Here is a 21357-nt window from a genome sequence, read left to right on the forward strand (position 1 = left end):
CTTTTGCATGGTAGATATATAGCTGTGGATTTGCAGATAGCTTTCCTTGTTGCTTTTAGATCTTGGAGAATCCTCTTTTCCACGACAGTTCTCCAAATTTGCCATGCATTTATGGCAATAGGAGTTTTGCTTTAAAGTATATTTGGGAGTCGGTCTTTGCTACTTGCTAGTACTGGGCAGAGGCCATCCAAGAGTATTCAGAATGACAACAGCTCTGTAGTAGAATTTGAAATACCCAAAAACTCTTTAATGATGAAATTTGAAAACAACTTATTTGGCTCTTTCTTTTTAAGCATTAGATTAAATGCATATAAATTATGTGTTGTTAAGTCTCCTCAGCCCCTGTCTTTGTGACACTCTAATGCTGTGAAACATGAGATTATTAGGACTTTATCTAGATCTCTCAGACTTTACTGAAGTGCCCTGGCAAGGTGTCTGTGGGTCAAATGTTGTCCATATATGTTTCCTGTATTCAATTAATATAGTTTGTTTATAAAAAGTTAGGCATCTTTGCACTGCTACAGTCAAATGCAAAGCCTCCAAATACTGCAGGGACTGAGAGTTACATTTCTTTTTTTTTTAATATGCCGAGGAGAGAGCCTAGTGGTTTCTGGAAGAAAAGTCCTGGTCATTGTATTTGTTTATAGCTGACATATATGTGCCGTGTATAACATTTGCACCACCTTTGACAAAAGTGCGTACACATGTGAGTGACTGAGATGTACTATGGCCCTTTGATTCGTGATTATTGGCATCTTAAGGAAGTTAATCTTGAATGAGACAAGTGTCTTGCCAATCCACTTTATTTAGTTAGTGAAATTTGCATATAGATAACATGGGCGTGTGGTTAATGCAACAGAAAACTTATGTGGATTTTAAAATGCTACTTAACAGTTTGGGTAGGAAAATTTCAGGAGCAGCCTGCTCTTTTGGTTTGTTGGGTGTTTTAACCATTTGAAGCCAGAGAAATGCATGTGAAACTGCAAAACAATTGAACTTAAAGGAGTCTGATATTTTGGCTTATAAATACGTACAAAGATTATGCTAGAACTGAATCATCAACTTTAGAGCTAAATGTATATTAAGTGTGTTAATGAGATTTTGTTTTATTGTGAATATTTTCACTGTCAGGATGGAAAAAGCTTAGTGAAACAAAACCAATGAAACCCAGTTAAATTTTCAGTAATGTATCAGCAATTAGTCAACAATTTTATTTCTTATTTAATTTCACTATTTTTAATCACAGCATTTAACTTAAGGGAGCAGGAAAGGTTTTTTTACTGTTAAGTTAATGCATTTTTAATGTAAAATAAAAGCACGTTGATAATGCAAATGGTTTAGTATTTGCACATTTCCATTTCCAAGTAACAAATATTTCGATCAAAAAGCTGAGTGCCATGTTATTAAGCATATGGTTTGAAAAGCCAGAACCAACAACAAAACAAAACCATGGACCACTGATACCATGTATATGTATGGATCTACTGCAGATGACATTTCTGCATTTTAGTATTTTGCATTGTGTACTTCAAATACGTTCAAGGTCTGAGATACGGCTAGTGTAAGAGAACTGGCAGGTTTCTCTGTCTGGCAAGTCTTAGAGCTTCCTTTTTCCTTGATGGGCCTTGGGAGCAGTTTCTCCCGGACTGGACAGGCTCAGCTCTTTCAAGCTGTGAAGCCAGATTGGGCAGTACAGCTATGGAATTTCTGTAGTTCAGCTATGGAATTTCTGTAGTTCATTTCCATTGTAGCCTGTGCCACATTCCCTTCAGCTGCTGTTTCGTACTGGTATGCCCAAGTTGCTAGTCTGAAAACATAAGGCCAGAGAGGAACATAAGGAGTACGCTAGGGGAAAGTGAAACAGCCACATAGAATGGGTGGTACAGAATGAATCCTCGTACTATCTTGGTACACATTGTTGTACACTGATTTGTTTGTAATGTGAGGTTTTATGTGCCTTCAGGAAAGCTTTAGATGTGTGATTGAGATGTCTGAAGTACCAATTACATATTATTTCCCCCTGGAGTTCATTATGTAAAACCTTAGGAAAAGTGCTTTTATTTTTAAGGTTGTTTTATAAAACAGCTTCCCCACTTGTGCGTGTGTGCGTGCGTTTGATTCAAATGATGTCAGATGTTCTTTGTTTTAGTATTTTATAGCAGAATAAGCTATCTTGTGCAGCAAAACACATGATCCAGTTCTTTGTTTCCTGACAGCTGGAGGCGATACTTAACTTACATTTATGTCCCTAGGAGCCACAACAGGCCTGATCCCCCCCCCTTTGCTGTCACAATGAATCCTCGATATTTATCTTCGATATTTACTGGTTTTAAGCACAATTCAGTGAGGGACAATTTCTCTGAGACAGGTGTGCAGAGAATTCTTGAGGGCTCTAAGCTGACCTTAGGAGTGGTTGAATGATTAACCGTTTAGGGTCTGATTCATGCACCCATTTTAAAGGATAGACTTAGGTGGATTTTTTTAAATGTTGCAATGGATGTCACATGATAAATGAAAACTGAGCACAAATAATATCACCCAGCTAACATAATTAGAAGTTGCAGAGAAAGTACCTCATAGTTTCCAAAGGGAGCTTTGGAATTCAAGAAAATTTGGCAGATGGAAAGACTGAAATGTCAACTCTTTTGAGTTAGTTGAGACAGTCTTGTGGCTGTTCCTAACTTCATGTTAGACTATTTATCTCCAGGTGTTATGAAGACATTTTAGATGAAATGTCTTTTAAAAATACTAAATTTGTGTTGTATCTAGGATATGAAGTGACATTTATTAAATTTAAAATTCATGATTTTTTTTAAAGTTGCATAGTAAGACTTTTAAAGTACATTTTAAATTACAGAACACTGGTTGAGGCCAGAACAAGCAGATAAAATCAAATGGGCGTCTCTCCTTTCTTCTCTGGATCCTCCCTCTTCAGAACATCCCACCATTAAATGGTGGCCAATGATATTAGAGCCGGGACATAAATTGGAGCAGTGGGAAAGCAGAGCATTATGAGGTCTTATTGCTTTATTGTATTTCAACTAGAATTTTAACATGTTGTAAACCACCGTAAGCCTGCTTGCTTGCAGAGAGGGGCAGTCTATAAATGTTATAAATAAATGATTAAATAAAATAGTCAATAGGGATTTCACTAAATACTCTGTTTTTTTTAAAGCTGTGAAATAGAAGCTCAGATTAACCAGGTAGTTATCAGATTAAGCATCAATGTGTCATTTAAAATCCAGTAATGGAACTATTGTTGATTTTTTTAAAAAAATCAAGGTAAAATGGCTTGTATTCTGTGGAGGGAGGTACTATTTGTAAATCTCTCAACGAAAATTTCTTAGCTTGAGCAACAGGAAAATGCATGTTGCAAGAGAAGTCTTAAGAACACCGTTTTTCTGAATACAGAACGTTTTCTGGCAGAAAATACCAGTTTTCAGCAAAAGCATCGAGCCAGATTTTGTTTGCATGTGTTCCTTGTACCTCCCATCTCCTCCTCCTCCTTAAACATGGCACTTTTATGGTTTCATGAAGGTTCACTTTGCCTTGACATCTGAATACAGGAACTTTAGAATACTGGAGTATTTTTTCCCTTGTGAACTAGATATCTGGATGGATATTTAACTTTTCTAAGGTTTAGAATTCTGGTTTGGGGGGGGAGTTGAATATACAAAGGCATCTGTATTTATAGCAAACTGGAGCTTGATCTACAAGGAAGAAGACGAAGGTGGGTTCTGTGCTGGCACAGCAAACAAAATTGTGTTCATGCTTCCACACTGGAAGTCCGCTGTTTAATTAAAGCTTGTAGTCTGAGCATATAAAATAATATAAGTTGGACAAGCACAACGTTTGAGGCAAGAACTAAGGGTCCAATGAATTGTTCTTGTCTTTCTATATTGCACTATGAAAATAGGTAATTATAACTAGCACTAGGGACAAAGCCCATTGCATTCAGGGTGGTGGTGGGGGGGTGGAAGATGACCTTTCCCTCCTCCCCAGGGACTTGGAAAGGCTGCAGGCTGGAGGCCCCCTGGGCAGGGAACTCACTGGCAGGGGCAGTTCTTATGCAGCAGGGATCTGCAGCCTCTGAGCCTCGGAGGGAAGTGGAAGGAGGAGGGGATGGTCTGGGGTGGGGGATGGAAGGTGATTGCCTGGCTACTGGACAGAGAGGCAAGCTGGTTGGAAGAGGATTCACACAGGAACGGACAGCCACCCTGAATGGGTGTTAAACACTGAGTGGCACTTAAGCCATGAGACCAGCTCCTGCTCCAAGGCCTTACCAGAAATATTAAGTGGAACAGATAATAGGTAACTACCATAGAAGTTCTCTTGCAGAAGCTTTGTTTCAGTGGGATAATTTCTTGGTAGACCATGCCTGCAGTGGTTAATTTTAATTGAACAGGATTTAACATTAATCAACGTTGAATGCTGTTTGCATTGGGAGGATGGTTCAATCTAACAGATGTTGTTTCACTAGTTGTTTCACTAGTAGCCAAAAGTTTAAGCTTTTAAAAGTACATATGAAGTTTGTGAGAAAGAAACATAATCACAGTTTATGAGATGCTAAAAATAGTGTGGGAGAAAGAAAGAACAATGTAACATACTTGTTTACATTCTGTGGAAGTTTATACTGTAAATCTTGGGTGTAACAGGAATAATATGGTAGAATGTGGATGGTCCTCCTTTGGCTTCTCTTGCAACATGCATTTTCCTGTTGCACAAGCTAAAGCATTTTAGTTGAGAGATTCACAAATAGTGCCTTCCTAAGGCAGCAGACATGCAGTCTGAAAGCTCTGCCCATGAGGCTGGGAGTTCAATCCCAACAGCCGGCTCAAGGTTGACTCAGCCTTCCATCCTTCCGAGGTCGGTACAATGAATACCCAGCTTGCTGGAGGGTAAACGGTAATGACTGGGGAAGGCACTGGCAAACCGCCCCGTATTGAGTCTGCCATGAAAATGCTAGAGGGCGTCCCTCCAAGGGTCCGACATGACCCGGTGCTTGCACAGGGGATACCTTTACCTTTAACCACAGAAGCCAAGCCTTGATATTTTTTGATCTGAAAACATTTTATGTGTCAGCCATAGAGAGAATCTTTAAGATACACAAGGAAAAATGCAACAGAAATTCGTTATATAAGTAATCATCGACTGGCAAAAATTATAAGACATGGAGAAACGAGCTGTAAGGGCAGGCTTCACTAGGGGGCCACACTCCATGTGGTGTGGCCACAGACAGCAGGCATAGGGCTCCAGCAGTGCATCACAATATCTCCATTACTTTTTGGATGGCTTCAAAACTTTAAAAACCAACAGTTTTGTCTCATTGAGATCTTTAATTTGACCCAAAATAATTTGACATAAAAAAACCTGAAAAAATTTTTAAAATAATTTTTTTTAAAAAAATTGAGTTTTAGTGTTTGATGTTTTCACATGCATCTTATGCAACAATCCAATTCTTACAACTTAAAAAAAAAGGTTCAGAAATGCAATAGGCGACTAACAGACTGCTACAATGGGATGTTTTCTGACTGTTTTTTTATACTTGGGAGACTTGGCCAGGGTTCTTTATGGTGCTGAGATGACCGTGGCCCTATATAGTTACATATATTAGATATAATGCAGTATTTGCATCAGTACTCTATGACCAGTGTGAGTATCATTCCTTCCTGTCACTTGTCTTGTAAATTTCCATTCTGTCACCTACGTATGAGGCGGAAAGAGCTGTCTATATAGCTAATTTTGCGGTGGCCAAAATGGTGTTAGGACTCACATAGGTTGGGTGTCCCTACTTTTGGACACTCTTTGCCTAACTCTGCCTGTTCTGCCTATTATTTTTGCTTGACTCTGCAATGTACTATCTCACCGTAATGTCTGTTGTCATGCCAATGCATCTTAGAATGTTATGTGGCTGTATCAGGCTTCGGCCTACAGCTGAACGGCTTATTTTGAGGAATATATGTGTTGCATACTTGACATAATGTTATTAAAATGAAACCATGTGCACGCAGAAGAGCCTGCCATTCATCTAAAAATGCATTTGATCCAAATATTAGGGAATGAAAAACAGAGTTCTGATTATCATAGGTGTTTAGTTTTGTTTGGCTCAGCCTTTGGCAATCTGGTCAGACTTTTTAATCTGTTTTCTGCAACGATCTCTTAAGATGATACATATTTGCTCTTTGAAGTTGGTTCTGAACAGAGTTTTTCTTAATACAGAATTTTTCTGGGAGAAAATACCAGTTTTCAGCAAAAAATATTCTGGGATTGCTTTTGAAAGTTGTAGTTTGCCAAAGCACAGTGTTAATTCGTGTTATTCTGCTTTGTTCCAAACAGGCTGAATATGTTTTCTAGGTCTTTCCTAGTACTTTATACAGTATACTGACTGTTTCCCTACTTTTGTTTCTCTTCTCTTCAGTCTTTGGATCAGTAGTTACAACCCAGAAAAGCAACCCAATCAAACCGAGTTTCTTCCTTATCCTTCTAAGACAACAACCACCAGTTTTAATCTTCACCTTTGAGAAGGGGGTATGTAATAATTCAGAATTTTCCTTCACTTTAGTTATATATGGATTTTGCAGGAATATTTGAAGGAATTAAAAAAGGGATAAAATGTTTTTATATGTAAAATTATATTATGTAATCCAGGAAGTTATATACTTACTACAACATTTCAGTGTGTTTGTTTGTTTGTTTGAATACTGGAACCATTCCAAGCGCATTTCAAGATTTTGTTTCTGGTTGTTCTCTACTGTGGTCTTCTATCTGAGAGGGGGAAGTAAGGTCATTTTGATTTTAATACCTTACTTAATGAAGAGGGTTCACATTTTTAAAATTGCTTGTTGGTTAATCTCTGGAAGGCTGAGCTACAAACAGAACTTTAATGATGTGACAGCAATCATAGAAATAGATCAGAAACATGCTGAGACATGTATATCAAAGCATGAATGGAAAAGAGTTGCAGTATTTGACCTCTGTAAGATGTGAAACATAAATAACAGAAATCGGATCTGTGCTCTTATTGGTTATTTTTAATATAGTTGTATAAATACCATAGCACTTGGAGGCCACAAACTATCCTAACTTCCTGTTCTTGATTCCCCTCCCCCTTCTAATGACTTTGCATGTAAGAATCTGTTTTTCATATTTAGGCTGATAACACAACCAGATCAATAACTGGTGCAATAAATTCAATTTTATTTACTTTATGGTCTACTGTAGAATAATGCAGGCAAATATCATTAGGAAACACATCTCTCTCTCTCTCTCTGTTTGTATCTGAAGTGTGCATGTGCGCAAAGGCTTATACCCAGAATTAACCTTATTGGTCTTAAAGGTGCAGTTGTACGCAAACTTTGTTTGCAACATGGTTTACTTATTTATTTATGCACAGCCTTTCTCCCCAGTGTGTGGCCCCAGAGCAGCCTACATTGTCTTGTGAAGGTAGTTCAGTGTGACTGGCCCAAGGTCACCTGACATGTTTCCACGGCAGAGTGAGGATTCAGACTTGGGTCTCCAAGATCCTAGCAGAGTAGTCGAAATATTAAAATGTTTTTTTTTAAGTTGGAAATATGTAGAGAATCGTGAACATTATTTTTCAGTATAATGGCTAATGAAAATCTGATCAAAATGTCAGTGGGAGAATTTTTAATGTACATAGCATTAACTTAGTGCATAATTGACATTTTATTGTGGCTGTGAGCTGGTGTGTTGTACTTGGTAGGAGAAAGTTTCAACAACTAGCTACATGCAAATACATGCCCCTTACATTATTCCACACCAGATGGATTGGAGGAAGCACGTTTGAATCATGTCACTTCAGTATTATTATTTCTTCAATTTTTAATGCCAGACAAAACACGTCTATATTTGTACACTCATACCCTTTGTTGTTTTTGGATGGCAAACTATATCATGACCAATAGATAAAGGATGTGGCAGTAGCATTAATGTTGTTGGGAGCTTGCAGTGATGCGTGCAGGATATGTTCCATGCTTTACCAGCTGCCACCAACACTGTGCATTGACTAAGTATGGTCAGGAAGAACCCGGTTTGTGTGCTATAAGCACAGCCTAACAGCCCACGAAAGATAACAGTTCATACTGGTAAAAGGGTCTTGTAGGTTTCTGTACAGCAGGGGTAGTCAGACTGCGGCCCTCCAGATGTCCATGGACTACAATTCCCATGAGCCCCTGCCAGCGCTCATGGACACCTGGAGGTCCACAGTTTGACTACCCCTGCTGTACAGGTTTGGTGTAGATTTTTTAGGGTACACCACTGTGCCGGGTGCTACGCTGTTTGGAGTGGAATGTATTTGCAGTTTTATTGTAGGAATGTCTTTGTATAGAAGGATAGTTCACAACAGTCCACGCTGATTCTTCAATAGGCCAGAGTATATTGATAGAAGAGCCTCTTATGGTGCAGAGTGGTAAGGCAGCCATCTGAAAGCTTTGCCCATGAAGCTGTGAGTTCAATCCCAGCAGTCGGCTCAAGGTAGACTCAGCCTTCCATCCTTCCGAGGTCAGTAAAATGAGTACCCAGCTTGCTGGGGGGTAAACGGTAATGACTGGGGAAGGCACTGGCAAACCACCCCGTATTGAGTCTGCCATGAAAACGCTAGAGGGCGTCACCCCAAGGGTCAGACATGACTCGGTGCTTGCACAGAGGGGACACCTTTACCTTTACCTTTATATTGATAGAACTGTACTGAAGCGCCACATTCGGTGTCCCCCTTTCCTACCCTTTAAACCAGTATTGCAAAAAATTAAGAAAATACTTTGCAGGGATAGTTAAAACAATTTGGGCAAAGTCATCACTGATGGAATGGATTGGAGGAAGATGGTGAATAGAAAGATGGTGAATAGATTCTGAAGATGGTCAATAGAAAAGTGTCATGACAAGATTGTAGTGCTGTTTTTTTTGTTTTTGTTTTTACAGCTTTGCGTGATTGATAATTCTTGATACCCTCATCGGGATAGCCCAGACTAAGCTGGGTCAGTTCTGATTAATGCTTGGATGGGGTACTACCAAAGAAGCCAGGGTTCCTATGTGATGTCAGGCAGTGGTGAACTACCTCTGAACATCTCTTGAAAACCTATGGGTGTTGCCATAAATCAGGTGCAATTTGTTGGCAAAACAACTACTACAAACCAAAACTCCTCACAATTTGCAAAGGTCTTAGCTTGGTGACATCCTTATCTACAAAGGTAATCCAGACATGCAAACAAGAATGCTGTAGATAGTAAAAACAACCCCCCCCCTACACACACACAACTGTTTAACAGTCACTCCGACCATGAGGCTGGGAGTTCAATCCCAGCAGCCGGCTCTAGGTTGACTCAGCCTTCCATCCTTCCAAGGTCGGTAAAATGGTAATGACTGGGGAAGGGAATGGCAAACCACCCTGTATTGAGTTTGCCAAGAAAACGCCCGAAGGCGTCACCCCAAGGGTCAGACATGACCCAGTGCTTGCACAGGGGATACCTTTACCTTTAAGCTTATGAGATAGTGACCCATATTAAGAACCAAGTAGATTTTCTTGTTCATCACATTTAAAAACGTATCAGTTGTATCCTTGAGCTGACTGGGCAGGAGCATTTGAAGCAGTTATTTGCTGCCTTTTATAAAATTTAGTTTACCTGCGTATTATAGTGTATGTGTATAATACTTTGTGTGTGTTTTTCTACAGAAATAAATACTGCAGGTTTGTGTGTGTGTGTTGTGTGTTGCCTCTTCAGGGAATATATTAGTGCCCCCTGCTGTCTATTTGACAGCAATATCTTTCTACCTTAGGAACAGTATTTAGTTATATCTTTTACTTTGCATATATAATGACCTGAAGGAGAAGTGTGAAAACAAATTTGAGAACATTTTATTGAACTAGAGGTACCAAAAGAATGAATTCCAGGATGATTTCAGAGTAATTAGCTTGTAATTAGAAAGCATATTATATTTTTGTAAATTGCTTATTTAGTATTGAAATAGAAGAGCAAATTTAATCTACTTAGAAATGAGGAACTGACAGGCCTGACTTGTAGAACATTGATATTGTAATGCTATACTTCAAAAAATCATGAATTGGTTTAACTAGCATAATATCTTTAAAAAGGGTTACCTTGATTGTATGAGTTCTAATCCCATAGACTACTTCTGGTTTGTCCCCCCCTTTCCTATTGTTCTGAGCAGCAGTTCTCTTTTTGGTGCCGTGACCCCGACTTTGGCGGCGGCGTGTGCATGCAGGTGTGCACATGCGCACAGCAATCGAGGCGGCGTGGAGGCGGCCAGTGCCGTGGCTCCGCCGCCTTCACATCGCCTCTGCCTGGTGCTGCTGTTGCGGCAGCGGCCAGCAACTTGACGACCCCATGGAAGAGGCCAAGCGACCTCAAATGGGGTCGTGACCCCAAGGTTGAGAACCACTTATCTAGAGAGTGAAATGAATCCACTTAGAAAAGTAAGTTTTGATTTTTTCAAAAAAATTTATTTTTTAATCCGTTCTTGAATTTGTATTTTTAAATCATTATTGATTCCTAAACTAACACTGACATTCTGCCTTTTCAACTCTTTGGGTAACATTGGACCAGAAGTGACATCAGTCTTCTTTACGAATAGAACGCTATGATGTCACTTCTGGGTTTCATGGAAGTGACATCATACTGCTAATAATAATTTTTAAAATTCTTTTGTTGCATGCAGGCACATGGCAACCGACTCTAAACTAAATGACTGCATGTGTTTTATAAATGTACACATGCAAATTGAATGATAGTCTAGTAGTCATTTAATAAGAGGTGGAATCTGTTGGAAAGCAGTGATCAGAGATGGTATTATAATTAGGGGCCAAGATTCAACCTGAAACATTTTTGGAACGTGGATACATCTCATCATAATTGCAGGTTTGTAACAGATTCAGTCCAATGAGAATAAAATACTTTTAAGTACTAGTGACTTCAGTAGCATTTCCATGAGATTTAATTGTTTAATTCTGAATAGACTGTGTGCAGTCTGAACATGTAGCTCATTCCAGGAATACAATAAGGGTTCTAGAAACTGGTTGTAATGTTTTTAATTATTTTCAGAGTAAACTCTGTGTTATTCTAGCTCCTTGCCTTTGGTTTTTTTGTGGTCACCGAAAGCTCTCTCCTTAACTGGACCCAAAGAACAGGATGGTTTATTTGAATATGGTCAGTGTGGGGGGGTGGCTCTAAAGTAAAAGGGGATCCTTTAAAGTAACAGTTGTTCTAAAACATAGAACTTATTTTTATGTAAAACAGCGTAACAGTTTCTATGTGGTTAATAAGAGTGATGGTTTCAGGTAATCTGGAGAGCCAGGTATGATTCCCCACTCCTGCTCATGCAGCCAGCTGAGTCACCTTGGCCTATTCACAGTTCTGTCAGAGCTGTTCTTGCAGAGCTCTCTCAGTTCCACTTACCTCACAAGTTCTTTGTTGTAGGACGAGGAAGGGAAGGTGATTGTAAGTTGCTTTGAGACTCCTTGAGGTAGTGAAAAGCAGAGTATTAAAAAAAACACCTTTTTATGAGCAAAATGGTTCCTTAGATAGAGTTAGCCACACACTTATGGTTCCTTGAAAAGATCTAGCCCCACACGTTACCTTGGCCAATAATTTCCACAGAACTTAACTTCACAACTTGCGACCCAAGCTAGTAACTTACACACTTATTTTCCGTACTTACCACTTAGGTTTATGCAAGTTACGACCCGAACTTGAGAGTAATAACTTCCACAAAATACAGCCATTTCTCTCATCCTCTACATCACCTCAGTCAATAATAATAACTATATTTTTATAGCCTGTATTTCCCAGTTGGCTCAGGTCGGGTAACACATACACCACGCACCACACACAGCCCATTCAGCACTCGTTCTGACATCAAGGCCTCTATGTGAATGAAGCACTTTAGCTACCACCCAACCATAATAGACTTCACTTGCCCACCCGTTTCTTACTCTGCAGGTCTACATTTTAGATCACAGCAACAGATATTTAAAACTCCACATAAACCTCAAAATAATTTGTTGTTATGTGCGAAGTCGTGTCCGACCCATCGCGACCCCATGGACAATGATCCTCCAGGCTTTCCTGTCCTCTACCATTCCCCGGAGTCCATTTAAGTTTGCACCTACTGCTTCAATGACTCCATCCATCCACCTCATTCTCTGTCGTCCCCTTCTTCTTTTGCTCCCAGCATTAGGCTCTTCTCCAGGGAGTCCTTCCTTCTCATGAGGTGGCCAAAGTATTTCAGTTTCATCTTCAGGATCTGGCCTTTTAAAGAGCAGTCAGGGTTGATCTCCTCTAGGACTGACCGGTTTGTTCGCCTTGCAGTCCAAGGGACTCGCAAGAGTCTTCTCCAGCACCAGAGTTCAAAAGCCTCAATTCTTTGACGCTCGGCCTTCCTTATGGTCCAACTTTCTCAGCCATACATTGCAACTGGGAATACCATAGCCTTGACTAAATGCACTTTAGTTGGCAGGGTGATGTCTCTGCTTTTTAGGATGCCGTCTAGATTTGCCATAGCTTTCCTCCCCAGGAGCAAGCGTCTTTTAATTTCTTTGCTGCAGTCCCCATCTGCAGTGATCTTGGAGCCCAGGAAAAATAAAATCTGTCACTATCTCCATTTCTTCCCCATCTATTTGCCAGGAATTGAGAGGGCCGGATGCCATGATCTTTGTTTTCTTGATGTTGAGTTTCAAGCCAACTTTTGCACTCTCCTCCTCAAAATAATACACACACAATATTTACATGGCAAACCACCTCCCTGGTCTTTGCTCAGAAGTGCTTCTGTCTCTTCTCTTGTAAATTGGGATCAGTGGGCTGATTCCAGTGTTTAGCTATAGGAGAGGCTTTCTCAACCATGAGCTTGTGAAACCCTGGGGTTTCTTGATAGCCTTGGAAGAGTTTCCTGAATGGGTGGGAGTTAATTAATTTTAACATATATTTTAAATGTATTAAACATTTATTGGGTGATATGACCGTATATGGTCATCTCTACTTCCCCCCAAAAGTGGCCAATGATGGGTGGGAAGGGGAGGGCCCTGGGTGGGCATGTACACAGCTATGCTTCTTAACTGTATTCTGCACAATTGTGCCACTTCTGGGATGTCTCAAAACTGGAAGAATGTTTCAGGAGTTTTACAACATTAAAAAAAGTCAAGAAAGGTTGCTGTAGGCAGTTCCCTTTAGAGGAAGTAGTGGGAAATTCCTTACATTTTTCTTGGGGGTGTCCTCCAGATTGTGGAGATGAAAGGCCTGTTTGCAATGAGTTCTGTCTGTGTAGGGTAGCCATAGCCTACCACAAGGATATATTACTGTGCAAAACAAAAAGAAAGGTACAAGATTAGTTGTTACAAACATTTCAGAGACTCGTCCCAGTGTCTTTGAAATTCTTCAGCTGGTCTTTGGTTTACCATAGATGTTAGTTTGGCCATCACGGCCAGTTCTCTGACTTGCTGCAGTTGTTGCATAGAAAAATAATTCTGCACTATCCTAAGGTACCTCTGATGGGAAAACAATAACATAATTTTGGTTCACACACAAATTTACCATTTAACAGACTTTACAATTTAGCATTCACTTTTATCCACATTTTTAAAACCAATTTGCAATTCCACCATATATGTAAAAGGATCCTACTGTTTTGTGACATGTCTAGTATTTACCATCAGTTTGGTTAGACATTTTACAAATCACTTTAGGTTTCAAATATCACCTAGAAACATATCAATTTTTTCCTAGTCAGTTTAGTCACTTTCACTATTTTGTGCCAGACTCTTCAAAACACTGAATTCATTTTACCATACATTTTTTCACCTGTTCTGTCTTGGTTTCATACGTTAGTAGAAGTTTGTAAATTCTGCCCAGAAGATGTGGCTTATCTTGCATGATCACTTTTTCAAATTAATGCCGCCTTTACGATCCCCATACTGAGCTGTCTCCTGTTTCTGGTGACAGTGGGAACTGTGCATCTACATGGGGGTGTTTGATGTCTCCTTTGACCGTAGAATCCTTCAAATCTACAATGAACCAGCCATATGATCTCCATTCACACAATTACCTGCATTCCAGAATGCCCATTGCATAATTCACTGAGGACATTAAGGGCTTATCTAGCGGCTACTGTATGTCTTACTTTCTGCTGTATTATATGCAAGAAAGAAATGCAGCCCAATTTTTTGGGGGGTGGGAATTACAGAAATCAACAGTGAAGTATGTTGGATTATTTACAAGACTGAATTTTAGGATTACTGTCAATGTGCCACTAGTAGTTAAAATGTTACAGATATAACCATATGTAATATTTTATTTACGGAGTGTAAAGCTCTAGTTCTGACATATGACTAAGAGGGAGCCCCTCTTTGTAGCTGTTGTATATGATCTGTTTCAGAGAAATAATTACTTGGCAATTCCCATTTGATAATTCCCTCTTTATTTCCTGATGAGCTAACAGTGATGGAATTGTTGAGCAGACTGCATTTAATCTGAGCTTCAGAAGCATCTATGTTGGGGTAGAGATACAGTAACATGGATTTTTAATGCTCTCTCCAACACAAAACTGTTAGAAAACAAGTGAATAGTTTGACGGCCATGAATAACAACCTTAAATTAGTAATGTCTTTCTCCAATCAAACTGGGATGTTTTTAAAAAGCTCTATTCAGCATGCATATTAAATATATATCCCTTAAAGTATAAATAACTGCCAGATAGGATTTAAAAAGAAATCATGCGTCCAGACTGATAGGCAAATTTGAAATAACATTTCAGAGATGAATAAGTAGGCAGGATTCACATGCTGAAACATTCATTCAAGAATTAACTACTAACCTGGACAAAATTGCCATTCACTCTTTTCAGATCTTGGAAGCTAGGCGGGTTGGCCCTCGTTAGGGTTTGGATGGGAACCACCAGGGTAGTTCAGGATCACTGTGCAAAGGTCAGGAATGGCAATCCATTTCTGAATGTCTCCTGCCTTTGGTTGACAAGGTCACTGTAAGTTAGCTGTGACTTAATGGCAAAAAGGAAAAGGTCAGAGTTCATCTTGTTACATCATTATAAAAGAAAAAGATTGTTTCTGTTTGACCTTTAGCATTTTTGTGTTGTTTGACACATATTCTGTACCATTCTCTGCCCCATTATTTAGCAGTAATAATTCATTGGGATAATTTTTGAGAAGTTCGTCCGGGTTCTCAGCGTATCTCATTCTAGGGAGCACAGGTTCAGCATTTTTCCAACTCAATCCAAAGTAACTATTTTGGTGGGGGGCAACGTTGTCATTTTCGCATTGCATTTTGGTGACAAAAATTATATGGGTGGTGATTGGAACTATTAATTACTGTTGTTTGTTGTTCATATCAGAAATGGATGGACTACTACTGTTTGATTAGTATAGAAGCAAATGCTATATAATACGGTAGTTGCCTAGCAACAGCCACTGAAATAATCGATTGCTTAAAGATATGTGTTCCTTTTATCATTTGGGTGGGATATCCTTTTATCCCACCCATATATATATATATTTAAGATTTCATATTTTCCTGCAAATCTAGGGCATTTTTCATATCTGTTGAAATATCAGTTTTGCCTGTTTACAGGTCTTTTAATTGGATTTGAGTAACCTTAAATTTAGCCAGTTTTGTACATAGAGACGGTGACCCGTGATATTCGTGGGTTCCCCATTGCTGCTGATTCTAGCTCAGTGGGATGTGTGTGGGAGACTCAAGGGAGAAGAGGAGTACATAAACAGTTATAGAAAGTTATCTGAAAACCAGAGATGAGACATAGGATTCCTTGGGACAGGCTTTCTCAACCGAGGTTTCCTAAAATCCTGGGGTTTCTTGATCGCCCTGGAAGGGGTACTCAAATGGGTGGAAGTTAATCAATTTTGTATATATTTTAAAAATTCGTTAAACATTTATCTGGTGATGTGACCATATGTGGTCACGTTGACCTGCCTCCCCAATGGCCAATGATGGGCCTGGAGGGGGTGGGAAGGGGAGAGGCCCTGGTTGGACGGGTACACAGCTTTGCTTCCGAACCATATTCTGCCTGATTGCTCTATTTCTCAGGCTTCTTGAAGCCTGAAGAATATTCCAGAGGTTTCTCAACAGTAAAAAAAAGTTGAGAAAGGCTGTTCTAGGAGATGTCCTTTCCACTACAAAGTAAGAGAATTCAGTATAGCCTGAATTGTGGTACGTTCCATTTCACTCTAGGAAGCACACTACTGAAGTGAAAGTAGTTTTTGTGTGGTGCTTTCTTGCTCATACAAGGCTGCTCCCTGAGGATTTTCGAATTAAGTGACATGCACTGCAATCCTAAATCCAGATTCATGAGGGTGTAACTCTCTTAGGGTTCCAGGGTTGCTCTCTTTTAAGCTTTCTAATTGTTGAAAATAATTTTAAAGAAACTTTGGTATTTAGGGAGGTTTGGTGGTAGAGCCTTATGTCAGGGGCATAGCCCAGCAGCTTTTGTTATGTCTAGGAATGTATATTAGTACAAAATTAGTATGTTTTAAGCTGTACAGGTTAGGGAAGAAGAGTTGGTTTTATACCCCATTTCACTGCCTGAAGAAGTCTCAAAGCGGCTTACAATCGACATCCTTTCCTCTCCCCACAACAGATACTCTGTGAGGGAGACAAGGCTGAGAGAGCCCTGATATTACTGCTCGGTCATAACAGCTTTATCAGTGCTGTGGCAAACCCAAGGTCACCCAGCTGGCTGCATGTGAAGGAGGAGCGGGGAATCAAACTCAGCTCGCCAGATTAGAAGTCCGCGCTCCTACCCTAAGGTGACCAGATTGTCCCACTTTTGGAGGGACATCTGGGGGCATCTGGTAAATTGTATTTATGTTGAAATTATATATATATATGTCTCATATATATCTATATCTATATCTATATCTATATCTATATCTATATCTATATCTATATCTATATCTATATCTATATCTATATCTATATCTATATCTATATCTATATCTATATCTATATCTATATCTATATCTATATCTATATCTATATCTCATATATATATATATCTATATCTCATATATATATATATCTATATCTCATATATATATATATATATATATCTCATATATATATATATATATATCTCATATATATATATATCTCATATATATATCATCATATATATTTGACTATTGTTTGACTATTGTTTGACTATTGGTTACATAGTTTGACAGACGAGGGGCTAAATATTCATAAAATCAAATGGCTGAATTAGCTATTCTGTTAGTTGGAACAATTGTTTCAAAATGGATATTTTGCTTAAAAAGAACAGTGGGGATTGTGACTGCCTGTTAGCCTGTATTTTTTGTTTGTGCTTTTTGTAATAAAGGTCTATGTTGTTAATTCTGTTGTTGCAACGTTCATGGATTCTTGCTCCTTGATTTAAAGTGGCATTAGTGTTGAAGATGGGATGCATCATCTATTTTGAACATTATAATATAGTATAATATATAGTAAATGTATTACATATTGATGCAAGTGCATGAAGTAATTTTGTGCATGAGTTCTGTCTGACAAGAATACAAAGAGCCAAATGAAGTGTGTATGTGGGGGGGGTGGAGAGTTCAGAAAATATTATTGGATCAATAGAGGGCTTGAAGCTGTGCTGGGTCATGGATTGTGGATGTATTTGGCCAATGGAAAATTTACTTTCTGATATTCATGTCAGTTCTCTGCTGATGTGTAACTTGGCCAAGGGTCTCTGCCTTTTCCCAGTATAGTCACTGCTGGTTTCTGTGGGGGTCAGTAGTAATGTTAGTGCAGGGTTGTCCATGATATTTAGAGACGTGCACCAGGGTGTCCCCAATGCCTGCCAATTTTTTTTAGAAAACGGTAATGCCCAGGTAATGTCTTTGCTCATCAAAGCTTCAGTTGACGGTGTTGCTTTTCTTATAAATGTTGCTTTGGCACAGTTCTGAAGGGCCTGCAAAATGGAACTCTTTGGTTGAGGCCAGTGCCAGTGCTACGAATATCATGGTCCCTCCTAAGGCTCCGTTGTATTTCATCTACATTCCTCACCACTAGTGAGGTCTGCGTGGGGGATGGGGAATTTTTTCATCCACCAATCTTTTGTGGTTGTAGGGGGTCTTAGAGCCCTTTGTATAATGGGTTTTATATGGGGATTTTATGGGGGGTTTCTGTTGTAAGCTGCCATGGGTCTTTGGAAAGCGGCAGGATATAAGCCTTATAATAATAATAATTATTATTATCAATAATAATCTGGTGCAACAACATAAGAAGCTTCATTGTGTGATTGGAGGTAAGCTGCAGGAACCATTTTGTGGCTGGTTCCACCTCCTGTGGTAGCCATTTTGTGGCTGCACCCGCTGTGCTGTATCAGAATTCCAAAGATTCCTACAGGCTCAGAGAGGTTGGGGACCCCGCCACGCACACATTGCAGAATTTTTTTCAAGATAGCTTTAATATCTAGCTGTAATAATAGAGGTCACCTTAGTGGCTCTCAACAAGCTGATATCAATCTCAGCTCTGTGTCTGTAAAATTTAGAATAATAGAGGATTGTCTCATAGGATTGTTGCAAGTGTGCATGCACACGAAAGCTCATACCTTGAATAAAACTTTGTTAGTCTTAAACATGCCCCTGGGCTCAAAATTTATTTTGTATATAGTCAGTGTTATATTGATGATGAATACTAGATTAGCATACTACAGTGATTTTTTTCCTACTTTGCTGTTTCAGCTTTAAAACGTTCTGTTGTAACCCAAATTTAAATTATATTTTTTGCAAGTCCTTTAAAAGAATCTAGATTTGACCTAGGGGCAGTTATTTTAGCAAACTGAACTGAAACTCAGTTATCAGTGTCCCCATAAACTGTTTCTGCGAATTGACTCACTGATGATACGCTCAAAAGTCTAGATGAATCAGAATACCAGCCATTTGTGTTAATTTCTGCATCAGTGCAGTCATGTTGACAGAAGAATCCATGGTTTAGTGGCACAACCAGATATCAGTAGTAGTAAGGGAACAGTACCTCTGTCATTTTGTTCTTCATTAGCTGAATGGATGATGTTAGTGGAACAAATTAGGAGAGGCAATTCTGGCTGCTGTTGTGTGTATGAACAGCTTGGGACTGTGTTGTTTGGTTGTTTGTAAATTATGGACTTGCGGTGTTAGAAATAAAGATAATGAATATGAGACATGTATGAGACAGAAAAGCTTAACCAGCAGTGGTTGCCGAAATGCGATGCCTGTTTGATTTGCACAAAAACAATTCCTTGATATGGACAGAATTGTGTGGCTTTCTGTCAGTCAGAATCCTTTGTTCCAGAGAGAAATGTGGATTAGACAAGTTTCTGGGGGAGTTGGTCTGTCAGTGGTTTATATCCATCGTGGCTAAATTGATCTCCCATCTTCAAGAAGCAGAATACTGCTGAATGTTAGCGGCTGGGGTGGAGTGGCAGAGGCAGAAAGAGTCTGTGGCCGTCATGCTCTGGTTGTGAGATTCCTGGAGGCTTTTGATTAACATGATGAGAAACAGGATGCTGGTTTAGATAGACTTTCAGTTCACTCCTGTGCTTTAATGCAGGGTAAGTCAGTTAAGATGGATAGCTAGCGTGGCTGTTGTTTTTCTTTTCATTTTTTTTGGTCCTCTGATACAGTGCACATTATCTTGAATCAGTAATAGATACAGACATGGGGGGGGGGAACACATTATTTTCTTGTGTTAAACAGAATGAGACAGTATACTCCCATGCTGGAATGTTCAGCTTGAGTGGAATGTTATTTAGGAGAAAATGAATGTAAATCAAGTGACACTTCACCGACCTTTATAACAGCCAGGAATACTGGAAAGCTTTGGCAGGTTTTTTTTTTTTAAACAAAAAGCTTTTACTTTACAAAAAAGTATTCTAAGAAAAAGTTGATTACTGAATGGGTTATAGAGAAAAGAAGAAGAGAAGAGCTGTTTTTTTGCACCCTGCTATTGACTACCTGGAGGGGGTCCCAAGGCATCTTACAAACACCTTTCTCTTCCTCTGCCCCCACAGCTGCGAAGTAGGTGGGGCTGAGGGAGCTCTAACAGAACTGGTCTGCGAGAGCAGCCCTAAGAGGAGAACTGTGATTGGCCCAAGGTCACCAGCTGGCTGCATGTGGAGGAGGAGTGGGGAAGCAAACCCAGCTTTGAGTCCACCACCTTTAACCACCACACCATATTTAACCCAATCCTTGTGTTCCTTATTCTGCTGAATGTGGGCTGTGTTTTTTATATTTCTTAAGGTAATAAACTCAGATAGTAGCTCAGCACAGGAAGCTGATTTCATTACTGAAGGCTTTATATTGATGGTTTACGTGGACCTATGCTGGCAAGCAGAGGCAAGGTTTCTGTTTTATCGGAAGTAGAAATGAACTACAGTCCTGTTTGGGGAGAGTGAAAAGAATAATTCTGTGGAAAGAATACCTGCCATACTTCCTTTTTCTTGTTCTGTAACTGCTACAGACCATGTTTCTGTTTAGCTTAATTAAACGGGGTGTGTTTTTCTTACGAGAGACGTATTTCCCCCCACGATCCCCCCCCCATGATTCCAGTCCTAACATTTATTCAAATCCCTTTCCTCGGTTTTTCTTCTGCAGAGATTTACTCTTGGATATCATGATTGAAATTAGGATTTTTTTTAAGGGTCATTTCTTGTGTAATGTATTGCATGCTTCTTTTTTTCCTTCCTTGTGGACTGGTATTTGTTAAAGGATTTGCAAAGCTCTCAGCATTTCTGCGGAGTTGTATGCAACCTTTTTTTTTGTAACCGCCTTCCTTCCTTATTAGTCATAAATGAGTCTCGAGTCTCTACAGTTCATATGATTTGTGTGAAGTAGCTTTTCATTCCAGGAACCTTCCCCTCCCCCCACAACCACTTGCTCATGGGAAAATCTTTATATATACACATACACACACACACACACACACACACACTCCTCTGAAGCTGGCTGGGATTTTTTAAACGATGCATGTCCTGGCCAGCCTGTTTTTGGTTCCAGTTGCAGTTTTTCTGTAGCAGTCTTTTTTCCAGATATGCTGTTTGTAACATGCCAGTCCATAAAATACAATTGGGGGGGGGGGGCACTGTATATGTTTATTTCCTGCAATACAATCTATTATTTGCTTAAACAGTTAACAGTAATCGGACTGCTTTTTCCATACCTATGCTGCATCTGGAAGCCATGCATTTGGGTTACGAGCTTAAGAATGTGTTACATGCTGAAAGACCAGCTTGGATCAAATCGTCTTAAACCGTGATTTGGAGACTTTTGAGTGTGCTATGGAGTCCCATGGTCTCTCCTCCGTCTAATGCTGGGGTTTATAT

General features: G+C 39.5%; 1 protein-coding gene across 8 annotated transcripts in view; it reads left to right on the plus strand.

Moving 5' to 3' along the window:
- The window catches only part of ATXN1 (ataxin 1), a 287654-nt gene that overhangs the window by 2839 nt on the left and 263458 nt on the right, over positions 1–21357 (plus strand). For 7 of the 8 annotated variants that reach the window (XM_077353264.1, XM_077353263.1, XM_077353262.1 and 4 more), the window contains exon 2: positions 6419–6528. The exons of the other annotated variant lie outside the window; for it this stretch is intronic. The gene's annotated coding sequence lies outside the window, so the exon portion shown is untranslated. The remainder of the gene's footprint in view (positions 1–6418; positions 6529–21357) is intronic. 8 annotated transcript variants of the gene reach the window in all.

The sequence above is a fragment of the Paroedura picta genome, chromosome 9, assembly GCF_049243985.1.
Source record: "Paroedura picta isolate Pp20150507F chromosome 9, Ppicta_v3.0, whole genome shotgun sequence".
Lineage (NCBI taxonomy): Eukaryota > Metazoa > Chordata > Lepidosauria > Squamata > Gekkonidae > Paroedura > Paroedura picta.